Source organism: Lissotriton helveticus, chromosome 7 (genome assembly GCF_964261635.1).
Source record: "Lissotriton helveticus chromosome 7, aLisHel1.1, whole genome shotgun sequence".
In the NCBI taxonomy this organism is placed as follows: Eukaryota; Metazoa; Chordata; class Amphibia; order Caudata; family Salamandridae; genus Lissotriton; species Lissotriton helveticus.
Genome location: NC_136068.1, coordinates 1,237,093,639 through 1,237,114,158, shown reverse-complemented (window position 1 = coordinate 1,237,114,158; position 20,520 = coordinate 1,237,093,639).

Genomic DNA, 20,520 nt, shown 5'->3' with positions numbered 1-20,520 from the left:
AAAGCATGGTGGTTTAATGTGTGTCATAACCACAGGCTCGATACCACTCATGTTTTCCCGGCATGTTTGGCTGTCAAGCGCATGGACTTATGGACTCCGGTAACGCTTTATTTGGACTCTTGCAGTAAGCGTTTGTTTCATCCTCTACCTCCACAACAAGAGGTCCCCAAGCCCCCTTAATCGCCCGATACATTCCATTTCTCCTTCAATGTATTATTTTCTCAAATTTTCTCAACGTTTTTATGATTGCCATATTTTATGTTCATGTATTTTTCCTATATCTCTTCTTCATTTATCAATTTGCACCCAGATTTCTTTTTTATTGCTTAAAAGTCTTTAAATTTGTATCCCATTGTATTCTGTTTTGACACCTGATTTTCTCATTTTATTACTATCAAATAAAATTCCTTTGAACTTAAAAAAGAATAAACAAACATACAAACGATAACGGAGTCCGTGTTTCATAACGAACCATATGGTGTGTCAGTGCGCTAATTAAGCATCTATTCATCCAACGTACTTGGTCGGTTACGCTACTTGTTGGAGCACCCAAACTAGGAACAAACAGTAACAAAAACTTTAAACCTTTTATGAACTATTGCTGTGCACTCAGCCATCTTTTTGTTTACTTTTGTGTCAGTAACTCAGTAGGCACTTCCATATAGACACCACTTGAATGCGGCACTATAACAGAAGTGAAATGTATCACTGCACACGTAAAATCGTAGTGTTACCTTGCTTCAGCTCATTTAGTCACATCTACATAATTCTAAACTCTAATTTTCTTTTTTGTTTTGCAGATTACCAAACGTACGTCTTTTGGAGTCAACTTCACAATTTGTTTATACTATTGTTTTTTTAAAGTTTCTACTTGTTTATTATATAGTTATCATTAGGTTTTGTTTACATTTAATCTTTTAATAAAAGTTGATAAAAAAAACTACATACTACTTTTTGTTTGGGGGGGTGACGGTCCACAATAAAATGAATATTTATAATGTTGAAGTACTATAGTAACATTTTCAAGACTAGGATTGAAAAGTACTGAGTTATATTTTCTCTGGATACACTACAACATGGTAAAGAAATCAAACTAATACGAAACAATGTGTACCACATTTACAAACCTCTTGCGACATTTTCACATGCAAACCTAACCCCTTACAAAATTAAGTGTGTGGGCCTGAATGACAACCCTCAAATCACGGAAACAATAACCCCACAAAGACTTCTATATTGTATGAGACGGGCTGCGTGGCACTCCGCCTGGTGCCCTGGATTCCACGACGCCCAGACCCGGTTGCTGCAGTGTCCTTGGGGGAAACAGCCATTACAACGCGGTCATAAGCACGCGTGATCGTCACCACGAAACCATTAGCACGCAGATGGCTTTACCACACATGCTTTTACAACTAGTATGCATTTACCACGCATGATAAACGCATAATCTTAATAATGTCTTTGTGTTGACAAACACGCGTTGTAATGGCTGTGGCTTACGTCCTTCAAATTAGTTTCAGATCATGGGCCAAGGACAAACACTGTCTCTGGTAGGAAATCTCATCGATCACAGAGAAAATAAGCGGAGGGTCAAATGAAAGTTACAGGTATAATAAAAATAACAGAGGAAAACTACTAAAATGGCAGTGGACGGAGTTTGTGATCAACGTTTGGCGCCTCAGCAATACGTTTCAAATAAATATAGATAGAATATGTTTATTAATATATTACAAAAGTATAGCAGCGGATGACACACACGACCCGGGAAAAGAAAATGGCAAATTTAATACCTGAAATGAGTGAGGAGAGGTTTGCTTGGCGTACTTGAAGAAAAAGAAAAAAAACTTGCGCTTGGAAACAAGGCTGCGCATGCGTAGAAAGTACAACTGGTGCAGAAAAAAAAACGGAAAGTTGTACATACTATCATAGAAATATAGCTCTTTTTTTGACCAGTAAAGTAAGTTCTCAAAAATAACTTTTCTTTTTTTTTTAGCCCCAATGCCCCCACGATCCCAGACGGCTCCCCGCGTACTTCGACAGCCCACATTGCTTTAACACAGACAGCAGCTTACATGCTGCTCTTTCTGATGAAAAACAATCTTTTTTTCTTACTTGAAAGAGACAGCAGATTAACTTGCTCTCTTTTTCAAATTAGAAAGCGGTTTTCTATGGTAAAGTGGGAGCGGCGACGGTACCGCCCTACCATAGCAAACAGCAGTGTCCCGGAAGTACGCACCCCGAGACACTGCAAGAGCCGGTGTTCTATCGATAGCCTCACCCCATCTGTCTGTACACCCCCGCGTTTCCACGCATGCGCGTAATTCTGCGCAGCCGCACTATGGTCCATGTCTTAGATGCATGTATTTTTAAGCTCCCCACTCAGAGTTAAAGTATACAACTGGAGTTCATTAAGACTGTGGACAGTTGCGATGTAAGTTCAAATATGTTAAATTTACAAAGAGCCAGAGAAGGTATCGAAAGCTAAATCGCAATACAGATTATAAATTGTTTCGCCCTGGAACCTTTTTATGTTGGTTACAAATAAACAATTTTTTTGTAGGTTTTGAGGCTATGCCATGGCACCATCCATGCTACAGTTCAAAATGGTGGCCCCGCGTAGATAAAACTGAATTGAAAAGACCTTTTCTTTCTATATTTTAAGCGGGTCTCTCTAGGGCACGGGCTTAACGCTGAATATTCCACCATTATTAAAGATATTTTGTTTGTCGAACAACCACATTTTCGATTCTCCACGCGTAGGGTGTGCACAGCCAGACGGGGGAGCACGAATAGACAGGCAGAACCTGCATGTATCCGCACCCCTCTGACATAGGGGGTGTACAAAACAACACCAGCAATGGGAGATGGTGGACCCCAGGACCATCAAGGGTTCCACTAAGGGGGCCACGCGACCACCTCCCAACATTAAAAAACCCCACGGAGTACACGTACCTGGGACTGGAAAGTCATTTTACATATTGCTGCCCCAGGAAGGTGGCGGTCCTCGCAACGTGTACGGGGAGAGAGAGAGGGAGAGCTGAAAACATACTTTTAAAAAATATATTTTTTTTAAATAAAGCCTCGTCGGGGTGACGGTCGCCGAGTCTGAGGGGAGGAGGATCGTAACCCCCCGCATTCGTCAAAATAAAACAACAGAGGGGTGGCGTTCCCCGGTGCTCGGGGCACCTTACAAGCCCCCCATTATCAAACAAATTGCCCCGGGAAATTTCCCCCCGATAACTGAATAAACCGGACTTCTGTTTTTTTTTTCCTTTTCCACCGCGTACGAGTACCATACGCGTACGCCGCGATTTTTTATTTTTAAAAAAAATAAAAATTGAGCCTAAAAATCCATATACGACCCCCTGAGTAAGCCTAGAGGGTTAGGATGTTTCTACCCTGCCCCTTTCCTTATTTCTCAACTTTGTTTTACTGTTTTCCTGACACTCGGTTCTAGCGACGAACAAGATGGCTGCCAACAGTGTTGACAGAAAGTTGACAGCCAATCAGCATGCAGCTCGTGCTCGTAATTGTACGGATTTCTGTACGCGTTCCGTACTTTGTCTCTAGATATCGCTACGATCTCAGAAACTACTGAACGGATTTACACCATTTAGCAAAAAGCACAATCTGCGAACCAAATTCGGAGTAATTCCGTTCAGCCGTTCGGGCTGTAGCCCTAGCTAAAGGTCCCTATGGAAAATTGCATGGGGAAAACACATTTTGGGACCCCCTTTTTTCTCAGCCCCCACTTGACGAATCACCCCCACACTTTCAGGAAAGGAGGGGAACTGAGCAGGCTATTTTCTTGGAGAAATTCACAAAGATTCGTCCACCGGCGCCAAAGTTATTCCAAATAGAATGTTGCGGATTTCCTATAAAAAGTAGGTGGTAACTATAACTACCTACTGGCGACCGCCAGCAGTAGGATATATATATATATATATATATATATATATATATATATATATATATATATATATATATATATATATATATATATATATATATATATATATATATATATATATATATATATATATATCAGCTACATGCTGTTGCCAGTAGGTAGCTATAGTTAGGACCTAGTTTCCATCGGAAAAGTGTTTTTCGGTTTGCCCAAAAACTTTTTTACTGCTTGAAGAAATTTCATACATTTTTCAAAATAAGTGCAACACTCTGTTCAGCTGATAAGTTGAACGTTTTAAGGTGAACCTTGAAGCAGGGGATGAGAAAAAGGGGATCCCAACATGCAATTTCCCCCGTAGCGATTTTGAACAGGACTAGAGCCCAAACTGCTGAACAGAATGACAGCAAATTTTGCAGAAAGATCTAGAAAGACTTGTTTTTGTGATTTGGCATAAATCCATTAAATATTTTTGGAGATATTAATTCACATTATCTAAGGATGCAGAGCCTCAGCAAATACACCCCCGGTGGATCCGCAGCCCCACACATCAAAGCAGGGTCGTGATTAGCTGGCCGCACCTTCCCAGAAAAATTGCAGCTGCATTTTATATCTCTGGATATGGTTCCTGTTGCTGAAAAGGTGCGTGCATACTAACTAATGAGGTCAGGTGAGAGCTTTCCTGACCCCTTATGTATGTTGTAAATGAGGTGAAAGCATTAACGGGAAGTAATATGCCTGAAAACAATTCCTTGGGCACAAGCGAGATTTGCAGAGCTGTCTTGGGTCTCAGCGTAGCCCCTGTGTAAATCTGTGTATCTCGTCACTTAGTTTCGCAGGGGACCGTGCTGGCCGTAGCAGTGTATTTGTGGATCCATGGAAGAAAACACCTGAAATGGGCTTATTCACAGGAGACATGGAAAGGGTTAAAGAAATACTGACCCTTTAGAAGTGGGGAAAGATGAAAGGAAACCTGTGATGTGTTAACTAGCGCAGCATAAGCAGCATAAGTAAGATCACATGGTGAGGGGTAGCCATTTTACCTGCTTTTCTACTGAGGAAACTGTAATTTGAAATCCAACTTCACCATATGTTGTGATTTCAAATTGTGAGTCCAGTGACACCAAACTTGAAAAGTCAATATAATTCACAATTGGAAATTACGCTTGTAATTCTATGGGAGAGATAAGCCTTGCAGTAGTGAAAAATGAAATGGGAGTATTTCACACCAAGGCATGTGAAACTAAAAAGTATGTGTCCTGCGTTTTAAAAATATTGCACTCTGCCCTGCACATCATAAGCAATAACCGGCCTGACCCATGGTTAGCTAAGTAAGTGGGTGGCACGAGTGCTGTAGGAACACTAGTAACATTTAATTTACAAGCCCAAGGCACATCTTGTTCACTTTACTATGGGATTTTAAAAAAAAATGAATATGCCGATTTTGGGCAGACTAATTGTAGGAATATGCTGGCTGACATCATAGAATGTTGTGATGTCAGTGTAATAGGGAATGTTGACAGATGAACTGGTGAAGCTGCTGAGCTAGGAGCTCAGCTGGGATGACATGTACAATAAAGTACTTTAAAGAATATTCATGATTCTTCTATTCTTACACTGGCGACGAGGTAAAAGAACTGTGCAGGGGACAGTACTGGGACATCTCCACCCCAGGATCAAGCGTTCTGCATCATCATTATCAGAGGCAAGTCATTGGCATTAATATTGGGAAGCTACTAGCGTAAAAATTATAATTACGCTTTCAACTATAATTAATTTAGAGCACTTCAAGCACATTGTGGCCCTTGGGATTAACTCGTTGAAGCTACCTGCCTGAATAGACTAAAAGAGTAAGCTAACGTCATTCCAGACATTCTTCAATTAAAAGTAAATACCTATTAAGCTTACAAACTGTGTAATCTTTAGTTAAATCTGTCTAAATTGATAACGCTAAGCTGGCGTTTTAATTTTTAAATTATTGAAAAATCGGTTAGAGCTGACTCAAAGCACAAATAGGCTCGAGGCACAGATCGGTGCGAGCAATCGACGTGCTTGTCATCAGCTTGAGCTTTATGATCATTAGCTTTCATTAGCGCGTGTGATCATCGCGCGGATCTGGCTTGAGGCACAGATCGGCGCAAGCAGTAAATGCGCGTGTCCCAAGCGTGAACTTTACAGTTAATAACCCTCTTCAAGTACATGTTTTGTAATCATTGGCAATCATCGACGTGTATGATCGACACGAATTCCATCAATCGAAACTATTTAAACGGTGAAACTGAGCACACCATCACACGCAGCACGAATGCCTTGATTAAATTCAGATTCTTTGGCAATGTGAAGTAATACACTCAGTACATGTTGTGTGTCCACATTAGAAGGAACAATAAAGAACTTACTTTGACATTTGAACCTTTTCTTCTGAAACACAAAGACTAAGACATAGTGTCAGAGGTGAACACGTCTGTAGTTATTGAATTTATGGAAGAAGTTTTTATGGCTGAAGGATTACCGAAGACTATTTTATCTGATAATGGAGTGCAATTTGTGTCTAAAGAAATGGTGACTAATCTGTTAGGTTTAGGAATTGTTCATGAAAGAGTGGCTCTTTTCTGTCCAAGAGCCAATGGTTTAGTGGAACTAGTGAATAATTTATTAATCGAGAATGTACAGTTATCTTTTGCTAATCAATTGTCATGGTAAAAGGAGTTGAAAAGAATGATGTGGTCACACAGAATGACTCCTCATTCAGTAACTGGTGTCTCACCGTTTGTTTCCCTCAAAGGAAGATTACCAAAAACCAAGGAATGTCCAGTTTGGCTGGAGAGTGAAATGGAGGTTGTGGTGGGTCGTGAAGAAATGAGAAGAAGAGTATTGAAATCTCAGCAAAAAAATGTTACATACTATAATAAGAGGATGGGTGTGAAGACATTTACTTTTGTACCTGGAGATCGGGTTCTTGTAAAGAAAATACGTTTTGTGCATAAGGGAGAGAGTAAGTATTCCAACCCTTGTAAAGTGAGGGAAGTTAAGCGGAATGTGATGATTTTGGATAATGGCACTGTGAGAAGTTTGGGTGATGTTTGTAAATTCATGAGATAACCATATAACATTCTTTTCATGTATTGCATTTTTCTTCATTTATTAGTCTGTAAACAAAATGTTTGTGAAATTGTGTAATATATTAATAATATTATATAAAACATTGTATTGTATTATGCAGTTATTTCAAAGTTAACTTTTCTTCCAAGTAATGTAAGGGGTAAGATGTGCAGGAATATCCTGGCTGACATTATAGAATGTCGTGATGGCAGCGTATTAGGGAATGTTGACAGATGAACTGGTGAAGCTGTTGAGCTGGGACCTCAGTTGGGATGTTGTGGACAATAAAGTACTTTCAAGAATATGCATGATTCTTCTATTCTTACACTAATGTTACCATGTGTAGGGGCTTGAGCACTTTGTGCAATTTACCACGCACACAAGTCTCTCCACGACCTGGGCCCCAAGTACCTCAACGACCGCCTGACCTTCTACACGCCCACCCGCCAGCTACGGTCCACCAGCCTCGCCCTCGCAGCCGTACCACGTATCCGAAGAGCCACCGCCGGAGGAAGATCCTTCTCTTACCTGGCTGCCAAGACTTGGAACTCCCTCCCCATCCACCTTCGGCTGACCCAGGACCATCTCGCCTTCAGGAAACAACTCAAGACCTGGCTGTTCGAGCAGTAGCATACCCCTCCCCCCAAGCGCCTTGAGACCCTCCCGGGTGAGTAGTGCGCTATACAAATGGCATGATTGATTGATTGATTGATTGATTGACCACTGCAATTGTGTGCTAGAGTCCTAAAGCCAGCAAAAACGATGTGACAAAGTGTGGAGGAGGAAGGTAAAAAAGTTAGGGGAAACCCACCCTAAGCTGTCTGGTCTAACAGGGGCTTCATAGCTCCTCAAATCTCCTTCTCCTGGATATCTTCCCACTGTCCTGACTCGTGACCCACTCTATCAGTCCAATCATCCAGTACATATATATGTTAAACCTGGGTACCAAAATCTACAGGGTCCGATAAAGTTGAGCATAGCGGTCCTGGGACCCTGCATTGAGGGGAGGGAGCAGCAAACCAAGCTAGTAGACAGTCGGACTTGTCTGACTCATTGTGAGCTTCAGTGAGATATTGATGATAGTCATACCCTCTAAGTCTTTTTAATGATTTTAACAATTTCTTGTTAGTTGCTAGCAGTTGCTGGCACCCATCAGGGTCCCTCTTTAGTTAGTGAAGTTGGTGTTCCTGTTGAGTCTCACTGTGCTACTGGATTCAAGCTAGGCTGGCTGATGGGGGGGTGATACCTCAAAACTGGTCTCAGGATGCTTGTTTCTGGTCCAGGGAGGACCTGGCTTGGCTGATCAACCTGGACTGTTCCCATGAGGAGCAGGGTCAAAACTGATTTGCATTTGGCTGGGTCTCAACTGGGGTGGCATGGTGAGCAAAGAAATGATGGATTTAATCCAGATATCTTGACTGTGGGTGAATGTTTGATTTGTTCCACATTCCTTCCATCATTGTTGTGTCTCTTGAGTTATTTCTGTCAACACCTTCATCCAAAACCCCTTTCCCATCATTATCCAATGGCTTCTGATCACCACCTTAAAGGCCTCAAGTTCTGTTAGTTTGGAATAGGTGTTCCCCTTAGAGAAATAATCTCGGATAGTAGTTGCCAGAGTCTCCCCAAAAGTTTGGACAAGTGTTTAAAGTGTTTAAATGCACAACTTCCAGGTTGCTTTTTGTGGCCTAAGACTTTCTCAGTGGACTGCTATTAGAATGGATTATGGTCTGAAAGTGTTTTGACAAGGTATTCTGAGTGTTTTACCCTGTTACAAACCAAGCCCCTGTAGTACATTTAGCCTCCTAAAAATAAAATGTGTTGCCAAATAAGAGGAATATTCCCTCTGCTGGGGGTTGTGTGTTCTCCATACGTCTACCAGGTCACACTCCCATTTCCAATCACAGAAGGCCCTTGCCATTGCATATGTCAGCAAGGTAGGTAGAGAAGGGTATGACCTGTCAAGGGATGGATCAGCTATGCAATTAAAATCTCCACCAAACATGAATGGGTGATGAATTATAGTGGAGATGTGTGGTGCTATTGATTTTAGGAAGGCTGTTTGATTTGAGTTAGCATCATAGAGTTATATAAACACCACACCCCTTCACTCAAGCTTACCTTCAAGCACAATATATCACCCCTCTTGGTCAAGGATCTCGAGTTTTGGCAAAAAAGGCACACCCCAGGCGGGATCCAAATCAATACTTCTTGGGTAAAGGCAGAATAACAAGTAATAATCGAAACCTGCTATCTTTTTCAAATGGCCAACAATTCAGCCCTGGGGAGGTGCGTTTTCTGTACTATCGTGACCTGTACCTTTCTAGAATAGGCCTGAAATTTACATCTATGGTTAGGGGAATTGAGACCCTGTACTTTCCAGGTGTTCAACCTTATACTGTAGCATTTGCTAGCCATTATGGTCTGTACTGTTCATCCAATACCATGTGCCATCCCCAGCCCTTTTGTCCACAGTCCATCATTCCAGATACATTGATTGCTACAGCAGGTGATAGAAGGAACAAGAAATACCAACTAAGAAGCACATACACAAACTCCATCTGTACTCATCCAGGATTATCACTCTGTAGAGTGTTGTCTAAACTTACAATACAACTCAGTTTGATACACTTAGCCAATCCGTGTCAGACTCCTGTAACTCCATTGGGAGGGGGGTTAATAGCTCATAAATCCATGCCTCCACAGGGTCCTGACCCTGGCTATATTGGAGGGTGTGTAAGTCCCCATAAATGTTGGTGTCCAGAAGAATGAGATTTAACCACAATCTGCAACAGCAAGAATTAGTAAGCCTATAGAAAAACAAATATCTGGTGGTCACATGATTTCATCAACTGTGCCCAAAATGATTTTGCATAGTGAAAGGTTAGTACCTATTCCAGAGGCACTACTAGCAGCTGACCAATTTTTCTCATATGAGCAGATGTTTCCATCTGAGCCACTGCTACCTTGCACCAGTGCCGCCGCTTTGGCTATTGCACTGCTCCTGCCCTCTTAGGCCTGCTGTTGTGTGGGCTGTACTCCTCTGTACCTCATGTGGCATGAATTTCTGCACCATTAAACTCCTGTTTCAGGAGAATGTCGGTCTGCTGAAGTCGGGTTCCTCCAGCTAGTCAAAGAATGCAGGTGGGCGGCCACTCAGCAAATAGGAAAGGGCACAGGCTGTTGAGCGTAGTATCTGCAGGAGCCAAGCATGTACCAAACTCCACATCTAGCAGAGGTGGAGGAAGGCCCACTGTCCCCCCGCAAAGTGGGGCGAGCAGTCTTGTGGTTTTAGGGGCCCAAAGTATTCAGCCAGTGGTCACCACCTTGCCTCTGCTCTGACCCTGGTCCTCAGGCCTTACAGGACCTGAGTGGGTGGGTGGCCAGTATGTAGTGGCCAGAGCTGTCCCCAGGCTGGCCGCATCATCCCAGTGTCTTAAGCTTGGGAGAGGGTGGGCCCCGTGTTTGATCCCAAGCAGGATCTCTTCTTGTAACTCACCTAGGACTGGTGGACCACCAGTCTAGGGCCCAGCCCTGTTGCTGCATGGGAGGTCCCCACTATCGGAAGAGCTGGGCCTGGTAGCTGCCTTTTTAGGTCACACTCTGCAGCCACTTCTGCCGCCCCTGTATGTGATCAATCTGTCCCATCTGACCATTGCATGGGCTCTGGACAGCGCAGAGATTGTATGATGCCACCTCTAGGGGTTAGATGTACGCCAATGAGATAGTATTGGGCATAGATCCCAGGGCCAAGAAAAGCACCTTATCAGCTGCAACCACTCTCCTTGGCAGCTACCCCCCACCCCCATAGGTTTGAAAATTGGCTTTGATAATGGATTTGCCTTTTTATATTGAGTTTAATTTGAACTGTTTTCATCCTGAGTTTGAAAGTAGACCAAAGTCATAATATTTATTAAAGCAGTGCTAAGATCCATTTACAAATCGAAATGGAGTATTTCACAACCTCCAGGTAGTAATCATAGTATTTGTGAGACTGCAAGACTTTGCTCACTTCTAATGTTCACAAATACATTATTTACAGTTTTTTGTTAGTTTGCTGATAACTATATAGACGGTGGCTTAATGATTAAAAGCCCATTGTACTGCCAGTGCGTCTCTTTTTTTGACGCACTGGCGGTGCAATGGGGTTGCCCTTTTCATGGCCTGGTAAATATGGGCCCCTTTCATGCATTACTCTGTGTGAAGTGGGTGTTCCATGGGTGTTGCTTTGGGTGTTCCCACGCAACAAACATTTCAAAATGTTGTAAAACTGGGAATGCATCAAAATACTCAGCTTCTGCGGGGGGCGGCATAGGAATGGGACAACAAGTAGAAATTCTTTTCTTTCTCCTCATTCTTTCCTCTTTCTCTGAGTTCTGCATTCTGAAGCATGCATAGAAAGAGGAAAACATCATTAAGGATTGTTTCTGGGCAGGAATGTATGCCTTTCTGTACAAAAACAATTATAACCTCAGCGCAGGCACTATGATGCAAGGGTGCCTGCTCTGGTGCATGGCGGCCAATTGTGCGCCAGTGAAGGGGAAAGCACAGGAATTCGAAATATTGTTATTATTAGGATGCATCCCTGTGCTTTGAAAATGACGTAGCATTGGTGCAGCAAAATAGCTTGCAGCGCTGCATCAATTTCTTGGAGATGAGTGGTAACCATTGCACCCTCCCGCTTAAAGGAAGCTTCAATGTTGAAGGCTGGCATATTATGCCTTCAAATCTGTAGAACTGGCAAACAAGTATATTTTACGTGTAACTTTTCTCAAAAGTGTTCAAGATTGTGTTTGTCTGCTCAAAAGTCAAGGCAAAACATTTTTTTTTATTTTGAGAGATGAAAACTGAACTTTTACTGCCGTTCAAACATATTTCAACCTTCTGATTGCAACGTTTGTGATTGATCACGCACGCTTACTTGACTACACGGACCCTTTCAGTTACTGGTGCTTCAAAAATATATTTTCAATAATTTGTCATTTGACCTTTGCCTATTTTAACCACAAATTGATTGTTTGAATAAGCAAGGCAGCTGTATAAACTATTTAACAACCAGAAATGCCGCCTAGTAACTGTACGACTGGGTATTAGATTAACCCTCTAACTTATTTTACTAAAAGAGTTTGCATCAGCAGCTAAATCGAAATTAGGGGCTGTCAGTTTTTTTATAATTTACACGTTTTATACATTTTAAAACCAGGATAATGCAGACGAGCCGAAGGCCAGGTCTGGCATAATATAGGAATCTGCTTGAAAAACCGCTGACATGAAGTACTGCTTTTTATTTTATGGCTGAATTTAGCATATTATTGCTAAATTACCAGTTGGTCTTTTCTGCTGCAAGTTCAGCTCCGACACCAGAAACAAAGTTTATTCCGTGCTGTAAAATCAATCTCAGGCTGTTAATCTACTGAAAGAGGCCCTTCACATTGAAGAAACAAGAAAGGATGAAGGTGGGCTTTTCAAGAAGCAAGAAACGCAAATGTGTGCTTTGTGTTACCTGAATTGTGTCTGTGATGCCTGGAATTATTGTACCCAGCCAATCATTGTCAGACAATAAAAAATAAAAACACTGAACATTACCACAGGCATTACTTTATATAACTACAAATACTCTCATAGTACTCAGAGGCTAATGGTCATTATGTTACTTTTAATATGTTTGTCCTCATTTGTGCAGTAAACAATTTAGAAGATTTCAGGGGTCTCATATTTTCTCTGTGCCGATTTGGATCTCCTCCATGACCATGGAGGCGGATAAGGGAGATGCATCGGTCCAACAGGTCCCCTATCTTCCTGTCACCATAGTTCAAGGAGAAAACTATCTCTTGAGCCACCAGGTCTATTTCCTTGTGTGTGGCTTATTGCCGTAATGCATAATCATTGGACATCATAAACCCTCAAAATCCCTTAAACCCAAAGTTACATTCCTGTTCCCCTATATCCAGAATTGAGACCTTTTGGTCTGTACTCTACTACTATCCACGTTATTCCCATTGCGTAGAAGGACTATGGGTTATACATTTAATACAGATCTTACGTCTATCCAATACAAATTAATACAAATAGCAGATTTTTGTGTTTGTTACTCAGCTTAGCCCTTATTCCATCTCTGCTTACCACCCCAAAAATGACTTATCCTGTTCTTACCTCGACCTCTTGACCCAACACTTCCATGAGGACCTTACCCATGTCTTGCCAGTATGTCTGGAGTTGAGGACACTGCCCAAACATATGGATTTCGTTTGCCTCTTCTACTCCACATTTGGTGCAGCTCTTCACCTCTTGAATGCTTATTTTCGTCAGTGTTTTCAGTGTCCAATACACTCTGTGTCTTGTGCATAAAAGATTTTTTCTTAGTGGTGCCAAAGATCTTGTACATCCAGCGTCGGCATGTCCTTCCCTGAGACCCCTGTAGGCTAAGTGAAATCTTCCCCGGCAAGGATCAACATTTAATACCAACTTGAGACTTCCTTTTTTTGGACAAAACTTCCTTGTAATTTCCCTTCAAATGTATTTCCTCATCCATCCTTCTCCAAGGCCTTAGCCCAGCTTGCTAGTTGGTATTATTTGAATTTAGATAAATTACCTTTGGTAATTATTGGCAGATATTTCCAGTCTACTAATGTTTTTTCTACAATAATCTGACCCCATTTTGTTATGCCCTCCTCGATCAGAGGATTTGAGTATTTTTATTTCAAGCATTCTGGGGTTTTTGGGGAGGCCATTATTAGGGCATGGTTACAATAGTATTGTATTTATAAGGATCTTCTGATTTGGTACCATAGCTTACATGCTGATAGTAATATCCTAAGTTACACTTATTTTATAAAACTTTGGATGCCCAAACGTATTGAGGAAGAAGTTGCCCTCTATCTGTGTCAAATTGAATTGCTGTATAAAACTGAAAAAAGTCCAGTCTAGCTATCCCCCCTGCTTTTTTTTCCTGTGAAATTCTTTCCACATTATTCTTGTTGCTTTTGAGTCCTAGCTAAAACTGGAACCCCGATTTAAATTGTCCTAGCAATTTCTTTTGAGTTAAAAATATATGTGTATTTTTTTGTAATATTGACATCTTTAAAATGTTCCACTCCATAATTTCAGTTTTTTGCCAGTGGACTTGATAACCTGAAATAGTCCCAAATTGGTCCAAAACATCTGATATTATTGGGAGTGAGGATAGTAAGTTGTTTGTGAAGACCATTAAGTCGTCTACTTATAAAGCAACATTTTTCTCCCAGCTCTGGTACTCAAAAGGGATGATGTATCGGTTAGCTCTGATCAATGTAAAGGTCAAAGAGCAGTGGGGAAAAGAGAGCTAACTTAACGCGTGCCCCTGGTGATAACTATCTACTCTGTGAGGTTGTACAAGGAATTTATTGCAACCAAAACACCTCTCCTACTCCATATTGCTCAAGGACACTGTACAGAAGAGCCAGCTAACCCTATTGAAAGCCTTTACTGCAACGAAAAAAAAGAACAGACAGAGGGATTTGTTCTTATATGGCCAAAACTATTGCCCTAAACAACTCAGGTGTCAACTCCAAAATTTGCCTTCCCTGATAAAACCTTTTGAAATCTCGATGTATCAACTGATCTATCACCCTTCGCAATCTCCTAGCCAGAATCTGGGTATATATTTTATAATCACTATTTGTTAATGAAATGGGTCTATAGGACTCACAACATTTCGGGTCATTCCCAGGTTTCAGCATAATGCAGATAGTTACTTCCTCCCATGGCTTTGGTAAGTATTGCCCTTCTAGTAAGGCTATATTCAGTAATTCCGTCAAGACAGGGGCGACCTCGTCCTTTAAGGACATATACATCTCATTAGGTAAAGAATCTGGGCCAGCTGCTTTCCCTTTTTTTCGCTTTCCTAATGCATTTACCACCTCCTCAATTGTTATCTCTGAGTTTAACTCCTCCCTTTGCTCTTGCAACAAAGTTGGGATTAGAGTCTTCTCAACATAGGAATTGATTTGCTCTTATGAGGCCACTGTATCCTCTGTATACCGATCCTGGAAGAACTTAGTGATGGCATTCTCAATCTCTGAATCATCTGTGCGGGGAGTTATCAGGCCCACTACCTGGATTGTTGAAATCATATTTTGGTTTCGTTCTGTTTTATGGTTCCAGGCTAATAGTTTTCCACATCCTCACTCATTTTCATAATGTGAAAGTTTGCTCACCTCCCATTTATTTCTGACTATGGTCTATAAGAGGATGGACAGGTCTTTCCTTTTTTGTTTTATTCCCTTGTCTATTTTACTTAAGTCTTGAGCATTGGTTATTTGTGTGCTGACATTTCCAGCTAGTGTAATATATTTTCTTAAAGGCTTGTATTGTTCCTAGTACTTGTTCTTAAAGCTGCTGAACTAATCTGCTTTCTCCTTATAACTGCCTAATACTCATCTCAGGTAGTTTGAATGGGGGTACCAGATTTATTTAGAGAAAAATATTCCTTAGTCTCCTCCTTACGTTTTGCCACTACTTGTTGATCTAAGAGTAAAGTTCAGTCCAAAGTCCACCTTGAAGGGGCACGTGCCTCATCTATTATTAGCTAAATTTGGACCGCCGAAGGGTCTGACAAGTGTGCCTGTAGATGGTCCACTTTTCTAGCCTTTTTACTTACTCCGTTATCTACTAAGAAAAAATCTATCCTTAAGGCATGCCCAGCTTTTTAATTACTAAAAGTAAACTTATGCTCTCTCCCCCCTTTCATTTTCCAGACATCCACCAACCTCAAATATTCTATATAGCGTTTCAGCCACCATCTCATTGTGGGTAGATTAGAATCTATAGATGTTTTCCTGATAGTAACCTATCTTCTTTCGGGTCTATTAACAAATTAAAGTCTCCAACCAGAATTATAGGGGCTTTGGAGTATCGAAGATGACTATACAAAGACTGCAAGGGGGAAGGGTCATCTACATTTGGGACATAATACCCTGCTATCATGTATATTCTCCTTAATATTTTAACTTTCAATGAGATCCATCTCCCCTTAGGATTCTCAAGTCACCTCTTTTGCTAACACTTTAGGTGATTTCTTAAATAAAATAGCCACCACCTTGACACAGAAGCCTTGGTTAGAGCAGAGATAATTATCGACCTAGTTGTTGGTTCATTATCTCCCCCCCTTCCTGCATTATTAAATGCGGTTCTTGAAGGATTATGATTTAACTATCCACTGTCCTTAGGTACTCCATAATCTTTTGCCTTCTACTACTGACTCTAAGACCATTCACATTCCAAGTTAAAATGTTAACTGACATCCATTTTGTTTATGTTGACTCTGATAGTCCCCTGTACCATCCCAGGTCTGAGCTTTTCTATTTCCACAAATTTGTACAATTTTTTTAAAAATTATTTTCCCATATGCTTCCACACCCTGTGTAAACATATCAAAATAAGATCCTGGGAACCCCCCCTCCACTACCTCCCTCCCCTGAAGAACCCTCCCTTTCTTTATAGAGTGAATCATTATCAGCCGTTTTGAGGTCACTATTCTCTAGACATCTTAAATTTTACTTATTTTGTTGCATTTTAATCTGTTTTATCAAGGATGTTACTTCTTTAGGTTCTTGTATATGTTGAATTTTCTTTTTTCCACATGATTTTTGGGAAGGCTGTAACGGGCAACTGGGCTGTTGCCCACAGGAACCTTGAATGTGTTGTCCTAGTTCCCACTGCCTATCCTGCTTGACCTTTGAAATATCAGAGTGAATTCGGAATGACCAATCTCCTTTATTGTAAGTACCTACTTTGAGTGCTTCGTTTAAGATTTCTTCCTTTCAAACTTATTTTTTAAGTGAATTAGGATTATTTGTGGATTCTGTCTGATCCTGCCTTTTTTAAAGGGGTCACGGTGCACCTTCTGAATATCTTCTTCCAGAAGTGTTGGTTCCAGCCAGGGATAAACTTACAGGAGGTCAACCACAAACATCATAACGTTCTCCTCTTCCACCCCCTCTGGGACATTCAAGATCCTTAGTTTATTCCTCCCCATGTTTTTTCTAATGTTGTAATTTTATCCCTAAGGTCTTATTTTTTATTTATCTTCATTACCTGTATCTGTTCACGGTTTGCCTCTGCCTCTCTGGCCAGATCGTCTAGCGAGGCTTGCACAGATACTCGATCCTCTAGTGTTTTGAGTTTTTACTCTAGTGACACACATGTCCCGTTTATTACCCTTATTTCTCTCTGAAGTTGCAAAATGCAATCTCATTTCCAAAATTAGAGATTCAATTAGTGTTTATAGACCTATATGTTCGGCTAGACCCCGGGTATCTTGCGCCTCTTCCTGCACATTTATACGTAGCTCCACTTGTCTTTCCTGCCCCTAAGCCTGGAGTGGTGCTGGTACCTCTAGTTCTTCCACAGCTAACACTTGAAATCTATGGCTAACTGTGTTTTCCTCCCCTTGACGGTTTATCTCCTTCAACGACATGGTTGGATCCACTTTTGTTCTGGCTGCATCTCCTTTCTGGCGGCCTCCTGTGAGAAAAACCAGGGAATACTGCTTAGCTTGAACTTTAAATAAAGAACGTAAGGAGGGAGTAACTTCCTTCTTAAATCCTACAGGCCTACGTTGTGATGATAAGGGAGGAGGTATTTCAAGGTACTGGGCTGCTGTGCCCTGTTTCCTACTCTGATGATGAAATATGGGCACCAGAACTGGGCTTTTCTGTAAAGTGGTAGTAATGGTGGTGGATGTATTAGCCACTATTTTCTATTCCTAAAACAATAGCTTGTCCCCAGTTTCTGGCTACAATCTTGGGGCTGCACCTATAAGGTTTCCGTGTTTTGCTCTTTAACTTAGCTCCCCGTTTATGGGACTGCTGGGACTTGTGCTTTCTTTTTTCCTTCTTCCCTGACCACTTATCAGAATCATACACGCTCTATCAAGTCTCCCTGTCCATTTTGCTGCAGCCCACTGTCATGCCGCAGCTGGAGCATGCAGGGTTCCAAGCTGGAAATGTAGCTTCCTAATGTGCCCTAGAAGGAGAGCCGAGCAGAGGCCCTCAGACTGCATCAGAGAACTACTCCTGATACTACTGTGTGCCCACACAGTAGTAGCAGGGCCGTGGTAGTCTGCTGAATTCTTCTGCCATTCTTGCTGACTGGTCACTGGCTCCTGTGTTTTAAGCATGCGGCCAACGAGAACCATGGTATATGTTCAATTTGGAAAAAATACCTCTTTGTAATACGCAGAGTCAGAGTTACAAACCCATGTATCGTAATTCACGATAGCCGCCTCGAAAAATCGGGCGCTCCTGACGGCTTTCTTCAACCGGCCGCCATGTTCTCCTTTCACCCTCATTATGTTGTATTGATGTTTTTTTGTTTTCTTATGTTATGGTATGTCAGGTTGCATTAAGTTAGTTGCATCTTCATAGCACACATTCTGCAATTAGTGTGTCCTAATAGAGCCATTGGCAATCTGGGTCCCATTGCAGAATGTCTACTGATCTGGCTTGTTATTACAGTCTGTTGGTGTTGTGTCTGTTTGGGAGCTGAACTTATTGGACGTTGAGCTTTCCGTTGTAGTGTAGTTCCTATTATCCCAGTAGGCTCTGCGCATTGGAATAATATCTTCAATAGTATAGACGTAGGACTGCGGTTAACTAGGTCTTCTACTGACGATATTAGGCTGAAAGTTATGCGTGCCAGCTAGCTCAGAGTTCACTAGAAACTTTCTCGAATAGGCAAGGAGGAGTTTAACCTCCCTGGATAGACAAGAAGGGATTTAGTTTCTGACAACCATAGAACATGACAACTTTGCTCTCCCCTAATCAAGAGTATATCTATAGAGTCGTGTAAAAACAAAAGACAACTTATTTTACTCAGTCAATACGTGCATTCTTAGTTTCACCAGTTTGTAGAGAAATAAGAGATGGGCGTGGTTCAATAAAAGATGTTATTTATTGATCAGTCTCTTTTCTCATACAAGAGAAATGAATCGCTATTATTGCAATACTTATAGTTAAGTAAAGTGCATACAGTAAAAACAGAATTATAAAATAATACTGTAAAAGCATTTATATGGTTTATTAGCCATATGATACTTAAAATGGATAAAAGATATACATACATATATACATTGACTAATCGTACTCAACTGGTGCTTCTAACTACGCCTACCCCGGTGTACCTGTCCTAAGCCTAATACTTGGGAGGGAGTAAGTAAGTAGCAGTTTAAGCTAAGTTTGCTTTGCCAAGAATCTGACTCAAGAATTCTCTGTAAGGGGTTAGTCAGTTCAGTACCTGGGATTTAGAAGGCTGGAGGGTTGGTATCTCTGTCTCAGGACTCCCAGTTACCCGCGAGGGCGGCTGGAAATGCCAGAGGCTGGATTTCTCGGCAGCAGAAAAGGCAGCGTCTCTCTCTCAGCGCGTCAAAAGGGAGGGACAGCGTCCGTGGGCTTTTTCTGCATCAGCTGGGCTCTCCGGCAAGTAGCGCTGCTCCAAGCTTGTCACCACCGTGTCTTAGCTTAGGGCAGCGTCGGTATATTTATACCTGAAAGGTGCCGTGTTTGACGTAAGGATGGACATAAGACGTCAGCAAGAATGTCATAAGGACTGGTCGTTCTTACATTCTTTGCAGGAGTTCTCGAGCGAAATCAAAACAATGGTCGCGGGAATTTCCCAGGTCTGTTGGAGGTTTGATTTGTTTTGAGAACTCGGTGTGCTTCTCTAGGGGGCTGAAGGGATAGTGCTTGCTTAATGTGACAGCATGCGCTATGACCTAATCTGAAGACGGGTTTCTGTGCCGGTGTATGGACATTAGTGAATTAATAACCGGACAAGGGTCAGAAATAGGAGTATCAATATAGGTACCTAGATAAACACACTACACCCACTCCACGAAATTATGTACCTATTTACTAACCTAAGCAATAGTAAACATAACTAACATTGCATTTGTATACCGGACCACCCCCAAATTTTTTTTATTTTTTTTTATTTTTGAAAAATGGCGTATGCAAAATGCACGAAATGAGTATAGGTACTGGATGCATTCAAGCAGTATAATCATTCAAAAGGAAATGCACATTTTATATCGGCATGAATGATTTGCGAAATTACACATGAAATGGCTCTTGGTACTGCAAAAAATTGCGAGACCATCTCATCACATATAAACACAATTAATTGCATATAAACTAGAGGTCGAGGTAATGTAATGTCTCTAGTATCCCTAAGAATAGAAGGTCTGTTCTCTAAGAATAGTTTTACTTTAAGCAGAAGATAAGTGCCCAAAAGGTAAATATTTTGGATTTTGGAAAAAAGTTTTCGCTATTCAGGGGAGAAGAGAAAAAAATAGTTCACAGTCACATTGTTTTCAAAATACTGAAGGCCAAATTCAGAGTTCAGGGAACGCCGTGTGCAAGTTTGTTTAAAATCATTCTCTTTGTTCCGGTGAAAACATCATTTCAGATAGATTCTCGAAAAAACAGTCTACGGCTTCTGGTGAGAGTTCGACTAGGTTAGAAAATGTCGCTACC